Source organism: Capra hircus, chromosome 6 (assembly GCF_001704415.2).
Source record: "Capra hircus breed San Clemente chromosome 6, ASM170441v1, whole genome shotgun sequence".
In the NCBI taxonomy this organism is placed as follows: domain Eukaryota; kingdom Metazoa; phylum Chordata; class Mammalia; order Artiodactyla; family Bovidae; genus Capra; species Capra hircus.
Genome location: NC_030813.1, coordinates 71,001,701 through 71,020,806, shown reverse-complemented (window position 1 = coordinate 71,020,806; position 19,106 = coordinate 71,001,701). Strand labels below are relative to the sequence as shown.

General features: G+C 44.2%; 1 pseudogene; it reads right to left on the bottom strand.

Annotated features, from left to right (window-relative positions):
* Positions 1-18,847, bottom strand: part of LOC102180298 — a 68,310-nt pseudogene extending 49,463 nt beyond the window's left edge.

Sequence of the window (19,106 nt, the reverse complement as noted above, 5' to 3'; positions counted from 1 at the left end):
GAAATTCTAGAGGAATTCCTTCTAAGACTAAGAACAACACAGGATGCTCGCTCTCATTATTATTGCTTAACCTAATATTGGAGGTCCTGGGCAATGCACTGTAAGGAAAGAAATTGAATCAAAGGCCAAAGGATTTGGAGGGAAACAAAATAATTGTCATTTGCCATAAACAAGATCATCTATATATTAATAGAAAACTATTTGAATAATCAGCCATCTATTAGAATGAGTAAAAGTTCAACAATGTTGTCAGATACAACTTAAAAAATCAGTAGCATTTCTCTACAGCAGTAGTAGCTATTTATTAAACATATTTTAAAAACTAGGATACACTTCAAAACAAAAACAAAAATGGTAAAATACCTAGGGATTACTTTATCAAAGAACATTTAGTGATCTCTCTGGTATACAAGTATGTAATATTCATCTTACAGAATAGTCATCAAGCTGTAAAAATAAATGTGTAGAGTGAAAGTGTTAGTCGCTCAGTTGTGTCTGACTCTTTGCAGTCCCATGGACTGTATTCCGCCAGGTTCCTCTGTTCAAGGGATTCTCCAGGCAAGAATACTGGAGTGGGTTGCCATTCCCTCCTCCAGGGGATCTTCCTGACCCAGGGATTGAACCTGGGTCTCCTGCATTGCAGGCAGATTCTTTACTGTCTGAGCCAACAGGGAAGCCCCAAAGTGAAGTGAGAGTGTTATATACATAAGTTAAAAAAAAAAAAAAAGGACTGGGCTTAGAACATTCTGAAGAGAAAAAAATAAGATAACAAGGGGAAACTAGACTTACTAGAAATTTGGAAGCATTATTAAGCAACAGTTACTGAAATAATTTGATGAAGAAACATATACTTAGAGTCTCAGTGGAGAAAATATGAAATTCTATTAAGATATATAAATATGACAAGAGTAAATGAGTAGTTGTTCCATACCCTTCAATGGGATAACTTAATGTAATAAAGATGTCCGTTCTCAGCAAAGAAAACTATAAATTCAATGAGATCCCAATGAAATCCCACCTAGATTTTCCTTTTAGAAATCCAATAATTCAATGTAAATTTGATAAGGAAGTTTAAGGATTCGTAAGTAACCAAGTCAACTTTGAAAAAGAAGAGCAAACGGTGGGGAAATGAGGGATTGCTTTACCACAAAGTCATAGTTATAAAAACAGCATGCATCTGATAAAAGTACAGACAGACCAGTGAAACACAACTTGAGGCTCTGAGACAGCTGCATTCCTGTCTAACACCACATACATGGATGGACTCTAGCTAGTTTAAGACCTAAATATATGAAGGCAAAACAGAAAGTTAGTAGAAGATACATTGGAAAATATTTTTGTGACTCAGAAATGGGAACAAAATTCTTAAAGAAAATTCCCAAAATACAATCTATGAGTAAAAACCAAACCAAACCATGGATGGATTTGATTACCCCAAGAATAAGTTTTTCTGTTCAATGAAAATAGCCATGGACCAAGGTAAGAGATGGAGAACAGGTGGGGAATTTGTTAATTCTAATAGAAATTCAGTCAGGGACTTTACTGATGGTCCAGTGGGTAAAGTTGAGTGCTCCCAATGTAAGGGACCCAGGTTGGATCCCTGCTTGGGGAGCTAGATCCTGTATACTGCAACTAAGAAATCCACATATTGCAATGAAGATCTTGAGAGCTGCAACCAAGACCCAAGAGTAGCCAAAATAAATAAATAAAGATTTAAAAATAAAGAAAATCAAAGGGAAAAAATACTTGATATATAAAGAAGAAAAAGCATAAAATGATATCCAGTCTGTGATGAGGTGGTCAGAGCCACTGAGGTTTGCAAAAAAATGGAAATTAAAACAAAATCTCTCACTTTACTCAAATCAGATTAGCACGATTTATGAAGTGGGAGCTCACACTGAGTGTTGTGGAGAGGTGGGGATGTAAAGATCTTTATTCCCTGCTGGTGGCCCTGTAGACTGGCACAGTCAAGTTGGCTAGCCACCTGCCCTATTTGGTCAAGTTAAGACTAGTATATCAGATGACCCAGCCATCCTGCTGGGAAAGCCTGTCATCCTGCTGACAAAGGTCCTTAGGAGATGTATATGAAGATGTTCATTTTCTCACCTTCAGGTAGAGGTCATCTGGGGTCACTCACTGGGAGAATGGAGAAGCATCTGTAGGGGATATTCTCTAGGGAGTAAGCAGCGGTTAGCCAAGGCTTCATATATGATTAGCAACATAAAGAGAACTTTGATGCTGAGAGAAAAAGTGAAACAGACTGAGGTGTACAGTGCAATACGATTTGTGTACATTGAAGACACAAATACGTGTACAAGTTGAATTTGTGTACACAAATTTGTGTACGTTGAAAATACCTGCATAAGAGACAACAGTATTTTTTTTCCCACGGGAAATACATAATTTTGTACATACCAGAAAAGTATGGAAACAAGCCTTGCATAGATAGATGGTGATAAGACATCATGAACTGAGGATTTGGATTTGAGATCTAATGTGGAATTTACAAAAGAAGGGAGGGAGGGAGGAAGGCAGGAAGCAATGAAAGTGGAAGGTGACTCTGATCCAGGCCCTCCTGCTGAGCCAGTCGGTGTCTGGTGAGGCTGTCTCAAGGGTGGTCCTCAAAGAGGGTGATCCAAGGCCTTACCATACAGGGCTGGCCTCAAGAAAGTTGCCTGTTGGAGAGATCATTGAAAGAGGGGTATTTGTGGGAGATCTATCCATGGGCTTCCCAAGTGGTGCAGTTGGTAAAGAATCTGCTTGCTAATGCATGAGATTCAAGAGATGTGGGTTTAGTCCCTGGGTCAGGAAGATCCTCTGGAGAAGGGAATGGCAACCCGCTCCAGTATTCTTACCTGGAAAATTCCATGGACAGAGGAGCCTGGTGGGCTACAGTTCATGGGGTTGCTGAGAGTCAGACATGACTGAGCACACACTTCTTCTATCCATGGAAAAGCCCAGCCAGAAGAGCAGTGCAGAGACCAGGTGGCCACAGGTGGATGAGCAGGGTGGGAGTCCTGGTCACCTAGTCAGGTGCCTGAAGCATTGTGGCTTCTTCACAGTTGGGAATAGAGATGCGCACAAAGTGAACCTATGAGATCCAGCCAGAGTGTCGAGAGATACAGGAAAGACACCTCTGGACCAAGTCTGCAGATGCCGTGCAACGGTGAGGGCACTCACCAGACACCACCCATGGTGCTGGTTTGAAGGGGCCCAAACTGGCCAGATTTGGGCTGGAAGGTATATTGTAGATATAATAATTCCAAGTGAATTAAAAATGTAAAGTAAGACCCACAGGTGCATAGTTAAGGGAACTAAGTGGTAGTAAAATGATTTGTAAGGTTGTACCTGTACTGAAACATTTCCCTAAAGGGCCTGAAAACCTTGTAAAGCTCAAGGTAATGCATTGAAACAATTCTCTGATATGTAAATGTTTATAGCCAATCTGTATGTTTTGACTTTTCTATAAAGAAAATCACTCCCAAATATTACTTTTAAGCCTCCTTTTAGGTATCTTTTTTTATCACTTTTGTTCCAGAAGCAGAGGCTTTAAATTTTTTCTTAACTCAGATCCCTATATTCTAGGCTAGGCAGTCCTTAATAAATAATTTAAATTATTCATGTTGCTGGTCTTTAAGGAGCCGTAAGTACTCAGCATGTCACCATGGAAACCAGCGTACTCACTATCAGGCTCTTTCAATCACCTCCATCTAAAATCCTCCTGCTGATTTGACCATTGAGGACTGGAGACCCAGACTGTAGCTGGGATGAATTCCAAATATAAGTCAATGTTCCCAAGAGTCTCAAAATGTCCTTCAGGGATGCCTGTACATATCAGAAATGGAGAAGCCATGGATCCCTTAAACAGACTTTTCTCTTTGCCATGACATGGAGAGAAATATCTTGTCCATGCCCGTACCTTCCTAGTCTACCTTTTCAGGATAGATATGCATACTCAGGATGAGAACCTCTGGGGCTCTGTCTTCAGTCGGATTCCTTTACGACACACTCTGCACAGGGAGCAGGCAGAATTGGAGAGAGAGCATGGCAACTCTCAGAGTGGAGATGGAGATACTTCTTAAGGAACTCACTAGTAACATTCACTTACCCTGCTGTTACAGGAAAGAAACACTCCAAGCTAGCTTTAATGAAATACAGTGCTCAATTTTATGTAAGATGTTAAAAATTCTTCCCTGTGCAACTACGTGACTAAAAGGCCACCATCCTAAATATGACCCCTTCCACCAGACTCTTCACGCCTCACCTACTCCTGCACGGTGGGTGTCAGAGACGGATAGGGTCATCTGGCTCATGGATCACCACCCAGGGCCCAACACAAGGGCCTGGCCCACAGGAGGGGTTCAGCAAAACCTTGTTGAATGAGTAAGTGATTAACACCTGGCTGACTATTGCTTTCTTAAATGGGTTGTTGATACTGTAGTTTTCAGACTTCTGGATTCCTTACACCAGTGTCAATCTCCAAAAAACACATTTCAGGACCCACACATTGGTGCCACGGATTGGAGGTGTCAGGACTCACAACAAAACAGCAAAATGACACACAGACAGCACTGTGGTGACCACTTCACAGCAGGAAGGCTTTTCTTAAATTTTAGAAAGGTGGAAATCTAATCTAAGGATAAAAGCAAATTTTAAAGAATTTAACATATTTAACTTATTGAAAAAATTTTTACAGTATCCTTCTTTTCCCCTTTTCTTCACAGACCAGTGAAACCTTAGCATGGGTCAAGTTCTTAGGTCAGCGCTTGGCAACCAGATATAAATAACCTGCTTGCTTAAAATATTATCAACAATAAATCATCTTTTTCCTTTTTTATTCTCTGCCTAGTGTCTTGCTGACTTCTGGTGTTCAATATCAAAAACTTTTTTCCACTCCTTTTGCATATAATAAATGAAATCTACATTCCTCTCCCCCATAATTTACCTGTTTGCCTAAAATACTTTCAGTTGTAACTCCTTCATTTTTCTTTTTTGCCTGTGATATCAAATTCTTGCTATTTTACAGCTCTAAGAGTTAAAGTTTCCCCTTATCTTTGTCATCTTTGAGACTTATTGCTAACATCTGGTATTCTCATAATTCCTTTAATTCAAGGAGCTTAACGTGCTTTCCATAGTACCTCTAATCCTCTAATACAGCTTTCGTCTATTAACAGAGAGGGAGGCAGGCATTCCGTACCAAGGCTCAGATCTAGTGATTTGGGTATTGATTTTTTTTTAACAATTTCTTCCAGGTTGCAAGCCTCTCCTTAGAGACTATGAAGTTGAGTGAAAGGTTAAGGTTGCTTGGGGAGACTCTTGAATATGAACTCCTGACTCCATTGTCCAAAGGCGTTGCTACCTTTATAAAACAACTTGGCTGAAGGGGCCTGGGAGAGTGTCCTTCCAGTGGTCCACATCACTGTAGATGTGACTGTCTACAAGAAAACATTTGCTGTAAACCGAAGATATATATTGTTCATTATAGGGAAAAGATACCATGAAAGCTATTATCCCTTTCAATTAACTCACTTTCATGATGGCTGTATTCAGAGTTTTGTTTTTCCTGGAAAGGGTAAACCTTCCCTAACTGGCTCTCTCCCGGCAATGTCAAGGACAGCAAACTGTGCTAAGATCACCACCTAGCGTCTAACTTTGAAATTACTGCTGTCCTAGAAAAGACCACTGATTTTAAACTTTGTTCATCAGCTAGTATGAGGGTATCTTTTATTGTGTGTTCTGCTGTATTGATTGTTCCTTTTGGTCTTTGCTCTGGAAGTGAATTTTCCCACAATATGGGTGGTGGGGTGTCAATATTGCATATGTTTTTATTGCCCAGTGAGTGCATGACTCATGATTTGGTTCATTGGTTTTAAGTGAGGATTTGACTTTAAAACATGAGTTAAATGCTCCTGAAGACTGATCTTCAAGACTCAGATTTCACCACTTCCAAGCAGCCTTCCATGACTTTTCTTCAACTTCACTCTCGGCTGGGTGGCTGCCCCATCTTTCTACTTTTTAAGACTGTGTGTACATATCATGGCTCTTGTCACTGTGGGCTGCAATTGGCTGCTCAGCTGTTTTTCATTCCATAGGGTGCACACGCCTCGAGGGCAAGCACTGGGTCTCATGGTCTGTATTATATACCCTGAACCCAGCACATGGAGGGACTCCATTGTGAACATTCTGAATCTGTTGAATGAATGAGGTTTTCTAAGAGTCAAGAGTGAGGCTTTTTTTCTTGTAACTCTCAGCTTTCTTCTGCACTCAGTAAAGCTCGGTAAAGCATTCTATCCTAAAATAGCTGAACCAAACAAAACTAACAGCTCTAGGTAAGATCTTGACAAGATAATCAAAATCCTGATTTGAGGGCAAAATCTTGAATGCAAAGGTGAATGAAGCTCTGATGACAGGCTACATCTGCCTTTCAATATCAGATTCCCTGCTCTGTCTAGTTAACTTCACAAGGTGGAACATAACTGTTTTTCTCTTATACTACAGTCTTAATCAGCCCTGACTGTCTTTAAACAGTCATTTGCAGCAGGGACCAGAGTAGCAAACTATAAGAGAAATAGAAATGGGGGAGCCTGGCAAAGTGGGAGCTCTCCCTTAAGGGGGTCCACATCTCCTTCCTGGAGACCTCCTGCTGATGTGCGATAAGTCCCTGTCATTCTCCCAAATTAAAAGCTTTAATCTTCCTGTTTCTTACGAGAGACGCTCCTCATCCAAGCCTAAGGTGATTAATCCCTCGTGTGATATTGGGTAAAATTACCTGATCCTGAATAGTCGGAGTCCTGGAATCACTAAGGGCTTCCCTTGTGGCTCAGCTGGTAAAGAATCTGCCTGCAACGAGAGACACTTGGGTTCGATCCCTGGGTGCTGTAGTCCATGGGGTTGCAAAGAGTCGGACACGACTGAGCAACTGAACTAAACTGGAGACTCTAACGTACCATTTGGGCTCTAAAACTGAGATAAATCACACACACGGACTCATCACTGGAACTCTCTGCTGGGTGGCTGCCCCGTCTTTTTACTTTTTAAGACTGTGTGTACATATCATGACGCTTGTCACTGTGGGCTGCGACTGGCTGCTCACCTCTTTTTCATTCCATAGGGTGCACACGCCTCGAGGGCAAGCACTGGGTCTCATGGTCTGTATTATATACCCTGAACCCAGCACATGGAGGGACTCCATTGTGAACATTCTGAATCTTAGGAAGGAGATTCCTAAGTTCCTCTTAGGAAGGAGAGAGGGTTAAGAACAGGAGATTTGGAGTCATAGCCACCGGAGCTCAAAACCTGGCTCTGTTGCTTATTTGCTATGTGCTTTTTCAAAAAGAATCATTGACATTGCTAAACCTAAGTCCTCCTCTGCAAAATAGGGCATAGGCACATCATACCAGCTTGTGGGTGGGTTGTAAAGATTCAGTGAGGTTTGCTGCAGGTAGCCTGCTTAGTGGACTCCGTGGCTTACGAGTAAGTGCTTAGTGAAAATACTAGCTCCAAAGACTTGCTGCAGGCAATTCTGTTCCCAAATCCTGCAGCGTTTTAATCACACTCCTGGACACAAGACAGCAGGGGTATCCTTCAGGATCTACTGACGTGTGGTTACCAGGGAAACCACCCTCAAAGCCTGCACTCTGGGCGCTGGCACCGCTGACAGGCCCAGCACTAGGCAGGCCGCAAGCTCTGACCTCTCCAGTTCTTGTTTAGCTGCAGCCTCCCTCCACCTCCACCCTCGGCTTCTTACCCTTCTAGACGCAGCTCCTGGGTCACCCCCTCTCTGTAACCTTACCTTGGCACCCAGAACAACAGATGAGTCCCTCCCCTTGACACACATTACCCTCGCACTCACAGTTGGCTGTCTCCCCTGCCAGCCTCTGAGCCTCTGAGCACTGGAAACTCAGGGGCCACGCCTCCCTCATCTTCATCTCTCAGTACTTACTTTATACTTGGCATTTAGTAGGCCATCAGCCAATGCTTCTAAAAACAAAATGTAGGCAGTGCTGTAAACATTTATTTAGAGAGAGCCCTTCTACCTCTTGACTCCCGTTTCTCCATCCTGGTTACATCCCTCGGAAGAGCAATGCAAAGGGAAAGAAGTGAGCAGCGATGCCCTTTCAACACAGTCTAAGCTCAGAAGCAAGCAGCTGGGAGATGTTCATTGTTAAATCATCAATAAAGTGGCCTTTGAATAGACACATGAGGGAAGTCCCCTGGGGACACTCCAGCCAGCCAGTGTGAAGTTGTGGTTTGAGGTGAGTTTGGCCAAGTACTTGCTCCTTTGATATGGACAGCTCTCCCTCAAAGAGTGGTCCACGGGGAGGCACCTGCCCCATCCTCCAGATTTTTGTATGGATGGAGCTTTGAAACAGTCACTGACAATTTTTGCCTCTTAAGTCCCCTGGCAGTACTGTGTTAAAAGAGTAAAAAAGAATTCACGAAGTTCAAAGGAATGTCAAGGTGGGACAGATCTATAGCATCCACTGTGCATCTCAAAGGATACGTCCTTGGAGCCGTAGAGGTCAGTCCTCTGGACTGAGCAGCTCTTTCAAGTAGGAATGTGTTCATGTGTATGTGCCCAGGAGTCTGGGACGTTTTAACTGGGCTCTTGTTCTGCTCTGGAGCTTACACACAGGGAAGATGGTCTCACGGTGTGAGAAACCTCCAAATTTTCTAGGGCCAAGTTTAAATAAGAGATCATTCTTGGTGTTACAGTCTGTAGTTCCAGGGGCAAGCAATGCTAACCCGAGTTAGGTCTTATACTGTCGAGAGATGGAAGCTGGAGGTCGAGGTGGTACACAAGACAGAGAGGCCATTTCCTCATCTCTGCCTTCTTCTGGGGGGCGGGGGGATGAGGATGAGCATGGCTGGATCTTGTCCACAAAGATCAGAGATGGCAACCCCCACCCCCCCAAATTACTTACAGAACTGTGAGTTCTGTAAGAAGGGGTGACCTTCCCTGTCCTGGTTAGCAGTGCCAAAGCTTCCTGACCTAGTACACCTGGCCTGAGCAGAGCACAGCCACGCAGAGATGAAGGACCAAAGACCACTCCTGGCTGGGCTCTGAGGGGCCCAGAAGATGTCCTGAGCCCGTGGACTAGGGCTGCAGACTGTGCGTCAGATCGGGGGCCCCAGGCTTGCCAGGAAGTGAGCACATTCTATCAGGGGATGCAGATTTGGGGCTCATATTCATGGATCAGAAGTCAATGGAATCAAGGGTCTCTTTATTAGATACTGTTACAGTTTCCATCTGCAACCACAGTGGAATATACAGTTTACAAGATAGATTAGTGGCCAGGAAAGAGGGTAAATATATTTTATCATAACCAGTCCCAAAGGGAGACTTTCCCCAGTCCTTACCTCTCTAGTCTCAGATCAATGTCAGAAGAGTAACTATCAGAAAGAGGGCAGAGGGGAGAAGACCCCATCAAAACCAGCCACAGCCACCTACGTTGGGAGGGGCCATTTTGAGTTAAATATACAATATTGAAAATTTTAAATGAACAGAACTAAGTCTTGGCAACTAACATGAGACTGTTATAATTACCGAAAGTGAATTAAAAGTTATAGGATTGGATTGAGATGCCTTAAAGGGAGCCACCACCCAGTGGGAAAACGGGGACTTTGATAGAGGACAATGGGAAAAAAGCCGGGAAAAAAAAATCAACTCACACTTCTGTGCTATTGAGTCAGACTGCTTCCTAAACTGGTCATGTGTGTATGTGTGTGTGTGTGCACGTGTGTATAGCTGCATCTGCTTTTTCTAAAAGTTATTCAAATGACCTTAAAAGATGAATATGTCTATACAAGGTCAGTTCATTTGTAGATAACCCAGTACCATGACTGGGCTTGGGTTAAGAACTTCTTTAGAGCATGAATGGAGAAGGGAATGGCAACTCACTCCAGTATTCTGGCCTGGAGAGTCCCATGGACAGAAGAGTCTGGCAGGCTACAGTCCACGGGGTTGCAAAGACTGGAACACCACTGAGTAACTAACACACACTCACTTGGAGCATGCACTTTGTCCATTAAGGTTGAACATCACTCAGTTCATTGGCTTAACTAAAGGGGGTATAACACAAATCCCATCAACGAGAATGACAGCGTGGTTGTGGTCACAACACGAGTTAATCATGCTCCTTGTACTTAGGCTGCTGCTATGAATTCATGCTTTTCACTAGTATGAAAAGTCCTGCAGAAGTCTTTCTGGATATGAGCTTTCTGACACGCTCCTGAATGTGTGTGCTGGTGTTCCGTGGGTTTGTGGGGGAAGCATCTTCTCCTTGGTGGTGCTTCAGTGGTGCTGTGGCAGCCAAAGCTGCCCACTGAAGCTACAGGAAGAAGCCTTTCTGGAGGAGGTCACAGAAATCTCATGGGGCTTCTTTTAAAACAAATTTAGACCTACAGAAGAGAAAATAGTACAGAACGTTACATATTATAAATACATCTTTTGTTAACAGGACATTACCGACTGGGGACACTTCAATGTTTACCTACATAACAAATCGCCGGACGCAGGTATTCGTTTCTGCTAACCCCTCCCCCTGAACCTGCCCAGTCCGTAAAGTGTTAACATCTAACATATTCACAGCGTGTACATGCGTGCTAAGTGGCTTCAGTCGTGTCTGACTCTTTGCGACCCTATGAATTGTATCCTGCCAGGCTCCTCTGTCCATGGGATTCTCCAGGCAAGAATACTGGAGTGGGCTGCCATCCTCTCCTCCAGGGGATCTTCCTGACCCAGGGATGGAATCCATGTTTCTTATATCTCCTGCATTAGCAGATGGGTTCTTTACTACTAGTGCCCCGGGGAAGCCCATTCATAGTATATTTGTCGAAACTAAGAAATTAACAATCTTATAATTAAATAAAGACTTAACCCAGTTTCTCCATGAGTGCCCCTTTCTGTTCTAATATTCAATCCAGGCTACCCACATTGCATCCTGTTGTCTTATTTCTGCACTTTTAGAGGAGACAACTTCCAAGATGAGTCTTCTCTTCCTGAAGTCTGTTTCCCTGGCCGCTGGACTTGGCATCAGGAGAAAAGGGTGGAGGCCAAGAAAACGCAGTGCAGGTCTTTAAACCTCTCTGCCTGGAGGTCACAAGTCAACCAGATGGCTCCTGCCCAGTCGCCTGCACCCCTCCCCATCTTATCAAGTCACCAGAGACGGATTCTGGCGGTTCCCGCAGTTTTTATTTGGAAGGGCCTGGCTAAAGTAGCAAAGTGTCCGGATTCTACCTCCGCTGGATTGAGAAGATGCTGAAGCGCCAGAAACAAGAGGGCAGCAGCTGGACTTCATGTCCTGCTGCTGCCACCTCCCAGTCTTTCCCCTTCTTCTTCCTTTCAACTTCTGCTTCTCCAGACAGGCGTTTGCCTCTCTGCTGGCAAGTCTATTTCACTTTTACCCTGCTCTTCTCCGTATTCAAGGGGCTAATGCCTGCAAACCCCATGCCCCTTTGCCAACAGAGAAGGACGAGCTCAGCCCAAGGGAGGCACTGGCCAGAGACCAGGGAGCAGGCGGAAGAGAGACCTCCCTCCCTGTCTCTGCTTTGTGTGCGGGCAGCTCTAGGAGTGGCTGGGCAGCTCTTCATGGCCCCCTCTTGCCAGGGGCCCTGCTCTGGCTCTGATGCCCCCTCTGCACTTTTCCCCTCCAGCAGTCAAAGCAGTAGCTACTCCCCACGGTTGCTCATCTCTGGGTTGCTTCAATGTCTCCTATGTGGCTTTTAAACTTTTCTGACACCTTTGTAACTAGCTCTCCATATTAAGTACTCTCTATAAAAACTACCTGGGATGGATTCTGTTTTCCTAGCCAGACTGTAGTTGGTACAGATACCCCAATCATCGCTTCCTGCTCCTTTCCTGGACGAGCAGAGGAACTGGGGGGACTAAGCCCCACTAATTCTGCTCAAGGGATTTGTCATCACCGGCGGGGAAGGGGCTTCTGGGCTCAGTGGCATAAATGTGGACAGAAAGCCCTACTTTATTCCTTCATCTTAAGCTCTTGCCAATAACCCTGAATGTGACCTGGTGATAAGCACTGGTCTGTATTTCATCAAACCAAGAAAATATTGCATTCAAGTATTCTTCACCTATAAAAATGGCAATTTCACTTGATTCTACTTAATAGAGAAAGAAGTGGATAAGGAATAGATAACAAGTGAATTGTCCATGATGACTTACAGCAAATAATAAGGCTAACATATACTGTTTAACATGTGGAAGACATCCTAAGCTACTTTAAATAGTAGTAACATTGGAAAATTCATCCACGATGCCTGATCTAAGTGTTTTGTGTATATTGAGTCATCTAATCTTCAAACAACCCTGCAAGGTCAGTACTACTTCGTCCTGTTTTATGGATTAGGCACAGAGAGGTTAAAGTCACACAATAAGTGGCAGGGTCAGGATTTCAAGCCTGGGAGCTTGGCTCAGAAACATATTTCCTGCCCCATGACACTATACATGGTCTTGAAGTGGATATTGTTACATCCACTTTACAGATGGGAAGCTGAGAATCAGAGAGGTTGGACAACTTGCCCTAAGTCACACAGCTAGGATGTGCTAAAATGGCATTGGAACCCATTTGCAGCCATCCAACTGCAAAGCATAAATACTCCCCCCTTCCGTGTTCCATCTCTCTCCAGTTTGCCCTGAGAGGTCTGTACCGCTCCTCTTCACTGGGCTCCCTTGTCTTTGCCGCAAAAGATAATAATGTACATATTTCATCATATTGCACCTGCACATCAAAAACTCTTGCAGCATTTATTGAGTTTTCTTCTCTGTGGCGCCCAGGAGACCTACTTGTGTGTATAACCAATTCCAAAGTAATTCACTGCGTTTGTGTTAAGACCTCTGCCATGTACAGGGTCTAAGGAGCTCTTTTGTTCCCAGACCTGTTCTCACTCCCTCTACTTATGCCTTTAAAAATTGAGCATTTAATATGGCCTTGATTACACAGTTTATGTTTTATATTTGTGTAGTCCCAAGAAGCACAGGTATTATTTCTATGGATAGGAGGCTTCTATTCTGTTCCTTAGAAAGGCAGGGCAGGATTTATATGATATTTTTCTGTTCAAAGATCAGAAATGCTAATACGAAAGATCAAGACGTTAATACCACCAACGTTGAACAGCAGGGGTTGTAATACTTAAATTGGCCACAGGAGGGCTCTATTTCTTTGTCCCGCTGGTCCACATCAGTAACAGCTTTTGGGGCCACAGATGTGAAATGCTATTCTGGACACAGTAATTAAACCACACTTAGTGCAATTTATCAAAAATAAGTGAAATTGTTTGTTTAGTGGAATGATAAATTCTATCATTTCTTTAATCTCCAAATACAAAGAGGAAAACATTTTAATAAAATGAATTTGTTTTCCAGCAGGAATTCACAGGAATCTCCCCATTCCTATTTGGATAGTAGTCTTGAAAAATACTAATTCCATATTAAATCTACTTAACCACCCCCCCCCCCTCTGTTTTGTGATTGAGTGTTCCGATGAATCTTTCTGAAAAATTGGATAATAACTGAAATGCCACCTAATCTTGAACGTCATTCTAAGGCTGGGTATCAGTCAGGGTCTATGCAGGAAAACAAAAACCACAATTGAAATTTCAACAGAAGGAATTGAAGATGGAGAATTGATCACACAGGTGTGAGAGGGCTGAGGGAGCGAAAAAGGGACCACCGAGGTAATCAACATCATTAACGCTGAGAGTAGCAACTACTCTCAGGGTTGAGGAACAGAGGAGGAGGTGGGATTATCAAAACCTAGATGCTCCAGGAAAGGGACTTGGTTATGCCTGTACTTCTAAGAGGGTGCAAGGAAGCTGCTTTAAGCAACTCTAACACTGGATGGACCCCGTCAATGCCAAGGTGAAGAGTGCCTGTGAGGCAAAGTTCGTAGGAGCAGCAGGTCTCCACCCTACCCCAATTCCAGCCTTTTGGTATCTCGCTAGTGCCCCCTACTGGCAGAACATAACCAGGAGCCAACTGTCAAAAGAGAGGGGTCAGTCCTCACATTATGAGCAGAACATAGAAAGGTAGTTTTGGAGCACAGATCACTCTCTTGGCTATTCAGCTAAGGTACACACTTTTCCTACATGTTTAAAGTTCCATACAAAAATGATAGCTTCTTGGTTTGGCTGTAGATGATATCATGTTCATTACCTTTTAGTACTGGACATGGGTGTACTACGTAATGGGTTTTCCCAGGTGTCACTAGTGGTAAAGAACCTGGCTGCCAATGCAGGAGACGTAAGACACCCAGGTTTGATCCCTAGGTTGGGAAGCCCCTGGAGAAGGGAATGGCATCCCACTCTAGTATTCTTGCCTGGAGAGTCCCATGGACAGAGGAACCTGGTAGGCTACAGTCCATAGCGTTGCAGAGAGTTGGACATGACTAAAGCAACTTAGCATGAACTATGTAATATGGACTTCCCAGGTGGCGCTAGCAGTAAAGGACTCGTCTGCCACTGCAGGAAACATAAGAGATGCAGATTGGATCCCTGGGTCAGGAGGTTCCCCTGGAGGAGGAAATGGCAACTCACTCCAGTATTCTGACCTAGAGAATCCCATGGACAGAGGAGCCTGGAGGGCTACAGTCTATAGGGTCGCAAAGAGTAACACAACTGAAGCTACTTAGCATGCACGTACATAAAACAGCCACTTCCAAAATCAGACTCTAGCTGATGTACTATGTAATACCCTGGAGAATGCCTTAGTTCTAGATAAGGGTCTTATGTAATAGGAACTTGATGTCCCTCAATACATAATGAGGATCCACCAGTCCAGAAACCCCTTCTGCCCTAGCAAGCTCAGCAGGAGGGGGAGCCCTGTTTGGCAGCCATGGCTTTCAAATCAGTGCAGCAGTTGCATGTCGCCTGACGGAAACTTTTCTCCAGGATGAAACTGGACCTCAGAAACGGAAGAGCCCAGAGTTGCAGGGACGGAAAGCAAACACGCTGTGAGTGGATATTCAGTGACACAGTGAGAAAAGCCACTCCCGCTTTTACCCTTGATCCTGCACCTATGTGTTCTGGCTTTGGGAGAAATGTATTGGCAACTGATTCAAAGCATATGCGGCATTCTATTAATTAGAACTCTGACCTTCAGGTGATTCTCCCAAATTGGGCTGTAACTGAGTCTTCCACAGCCCATTCTGCCTTCTACAAGGCCAGCTGCTCCTGGGTGATGGGATCTGTGGTGAACGTCGCTCAGTCATGTCTGACTCTGTGACCCCATGGGCTATACAATCCCTGAAATTCTCTAGGCCAGAATACTGGCGTGAGTAGCCTTTCCCTTCTCCAGGGGATCTTCTCAACCCAGGCATCGAACCTAGGTCTCCCGCATTGCAGGCAGATTCTTTACCACTTGAGCCACAAGGGAAGCCCCTGATATGTGGTGAGCTCAGTGAATTTCATGGTATGGACCCCATGCAATATCTTTTTCTCTAAGAACTGAGTCCCTTGGTGAGAAGCAATGCTATGTGGAATTCTATGCATGTAAATAAGGCATTATGCAAATGCGTTGATGAAAATCTTCTTTAAGCATGGGTTTTTTGATGGCCAGTACACATGTTGGCAGAGAATAAGCTGTTGGATAATAGTGTCCTATAAATCAAGTCAGATTTCACCCTCTGTCCTGTCCTTTACCACCTTCCCTACTTTCTTTTTTTGTTTCTAGATGGGATTTTCTGTTTGAGGACAGATATTTATGAAGCCAGAGCCTTGTTGATGCTGAGCTGAGTTTGCACCATTATTGATGTGAGTCAAGTTTTCACCACGCCTACATTTCAACACATGTCTCTGTCAGAAAGAATGGAGAAGGACAATGGGAGGGAACGTCACACATGCATTCAGAGGCAAAGGTTGGCCTAAGATTGACTTGGCTTCAGTCTCAGTATCTATCTTGCTGTGCATCATGATTTAATGAAAAATGGTTATTCCACACCCTTGCAGTCAATTACCACCTATATTTGTGCTTCTCTAAGGAGAAGTATGTAAATACACTGCTTTCCCTCAAAATGACCAAGGACTTAAGCAATTTTCTATTTGTTCAATATTGTTATGGCAACATTGTTGATGTTTGGTGCTAGTTTTCAAGGTGATAATACCTTCAATGTTTTGTGCTTATACCAGACACAGCACTAAACCTGCCTGGTGTTTTTACAAGCATTTAAAGAGCTGAAACTCACTCCATCCCTGAACATCTTAGGACTAAAATTGTAAGGACCAGTTCACAAGTGAGGGTTTATCTAGAAGACACCGTTCCCAAGCATCAATTCAGTTCCAGATGGTACACACCTACAGGAAAAAACAAAAACAAAAACCCCACCTTCTCTCCCTCCACTTTAGTTGGTTGACTTTTTCACATTTCAGTAGCATGTTTTGTTGTCAAATTCTCTTCATTCTTATGACTATGGAAAGAGGAAGGTTGAATTTTCTTTAATATATGTATTCATGATTTTTTCCCACCAACATTTAATGAGGACCTACTTTATACTGAGCACTGTGTAGGTACTGAAGATACCTCTGTTATCTTCCTCACCAGCCTCAGTGAACCAGGAGACTGACAATAACAGGAACAAAAAGCCTAATTCCCTGTGTCCTCTGCTCATGGGAATTCCAGGCTCATCCTTGCCTCTCCTGATTTGGGGATGTCCACATGCTTGCAAACAGTGGGCTTCCTCTACTTCTCTCTAGGCTGACATACTTTGCATGGCCTTGAGTTCACCCTTTGTGACCTCACTTCTGGGAGCAAGTAAGGGAAGCGCTGGTAAACCCTGACCATTGAAACCAGAACAACTAGCTCTGCTGTCAGAGTCAAAAGGTGAGGGCAAGGCCAGAAACAAGAAATGATGCTGAAGGGGTCAGGAGCTATGGGAAGTGAAGAGCGAGAGTCTAACTCTTGCCTTTTATAGGGTGTGGAGACAGGGCTATCACTCAGGATTCTTTACACTGCTCACAGTCAGCTCCTGGGCACTCCATTCACATAAATCACAGTGTGGCTGGCAGCAACTCAAGACGTGCTGCGCTCAACCTACGCAACTGTACTAGCCTTGCTCTGAGGCCTGGTTCGTTTTGTTTTATCTTGGGCACTAGGGCTACTGTAGTGCCTGGAGGGCTTTACTTAGACACCAGGATGGGGCAGACATACCAGCATCTCCCTCATCACTCCATTTCCTTCTGCATTAGAATATGTCCACTCTTTTCCACGTCAGTAGTTTTACCCACTCTCAGAGCTACTGCAGTGCTTAACCCTTGGTTTTATACTGAATCTAGCGATATCCACATCGCATTTATCTCAGCCTTTTTTTTTTTTTTTTTTAAGGCTGCTTCTTCCTGGAAGAAGGCAGTCTGACGATTCTCCCACTGTGGAGCCTCAGTTCTCTTTAATACCCGCTTCAGTCCTCAGCCTTCAACTTCAACTTGGCCTTCAGCAATTGCCTTTCCTTAATGAGCATTGTTCTCCTGGGCTGCCTCTGGAATATTCATATTAACTCCTGTTCCTGAAGCCGAATCAGTACTCAGCTTCTAGCTAAGTGTCTTTGCCTGAGGATATTTGATTCCTCTTGCAAGCTGATGCCTCAACCCTTTATTCAGGTCCTCTGGTAGTCATTAGGCTAGCTCACTACTGTGTCATTCTTCCAGGCGTATGGTAGAATGGCACTTAACCCCCCTCTTAGAAGTTCCATGTAGCATGTGACTTGCTCAGTCAATGAAATGTCAGATTATGACACTTCTGGGCAGAGGCTCTAGAACCCGGGGCATAATATGCCATGCCCTTTCCCTTGATCAAGAAGACACATGTGATGGTGAAGCCAGGACTATCTGGGTCCTTGAACAACTAATGAGAGCCTGCCTGACAACCCTGTTGGACACGTAACGTGAGAAATACACGTGGGTTGTGTGAGGAAACTGAAAATTTGAAGCTACTGTGGCCGAACCTTACCTATCCTGGCAGACGCAAGGTCCCCGCAGGTCTGGAACTGCAATGAATACACACAGCTCTGGCTTTGCTGCTCTGTGCTCTACCGAACCAGTACGGTGGTCCAAAAAGCAGCCAAGTGGAAGCGACGGCAATGATCATTTACTGAAATCATTTCTCACCTTCACAGTCATCACTTCTGCCATCTTGAAAGAGGTCAATAGACTGATCTTGGGTGCTGTGATTGCCACAGTGATGCAACTGCAGAGAGGGGGGAAAGAAGGACAGTGGCACGCTGCCTTGCAGTCCTGGCTTATGGAAGAACTAAGCTGTTTCCAAAGGGCTTTATGGTTCCCCTAAGCCAGAACAACAGGACTCTGGCACATTGTCTGGAATGACAAAAGCAAACAGCATTCCTGAGGCAAGGATATAACAAAAATGCCAAAGTTGCAAAGAGTGACTGTGCCCAGGGTTTCTTATTTGATTCCTTTGCTCCCAATCTTTTCTTTCTGCTGGTCCCCAGATGGGGACCATGATGCTCTCATCCAGGTATGGAATCTGGAGATTTATGACTATAACCAACAGATCTGTTTAGTTAAAGTTGCTAAGTTGGCAAATTTGATTTAAGAGCCCTACCCTCCTCAGTTCTCAGCCCTCTGACTATTCCGTGCTATATCAAGGCTCCTTCTGGAAATGCTGGCTGTCAAACAGCCTCCCTTGGACTGATGTTAGCTGGTAACTACTTCAACAAACAGCATTTCAGCAATCTCTTCATTCTGCATGCCTCCTGTGAGAGGCTCTGGGGGTAGAGAGATGGTAAGGTCACTGACTTACAGCCTCGTGCAGGGCTGACAGATCCTGTGCAATGGGCCCAGTCCAGCCTGCCACAGGCTTGGTAGTTTCCTGGAACACAGCCATGCCCATTCACTTCCATGCCATCTGGGGCTGCGATGGGGCTACCTCTGCAGAAGCTAACACTGCAGTTGCAGCAGAGACCGTGTGGCTCACATAACCAAATATCTACCATCTGGTCATTTTCAGAAAAAGTTTGCTGACCCCTGTTGAGTGGACAATCGGCCTTCTAGGGGAGTTTGCACTGTTGTCGCAGTTTTCTTAAAGGACGATTCTGTGAGACTCAAGGGTATTATGTTAATGGGGAAAATTCAGGCATAGGGAG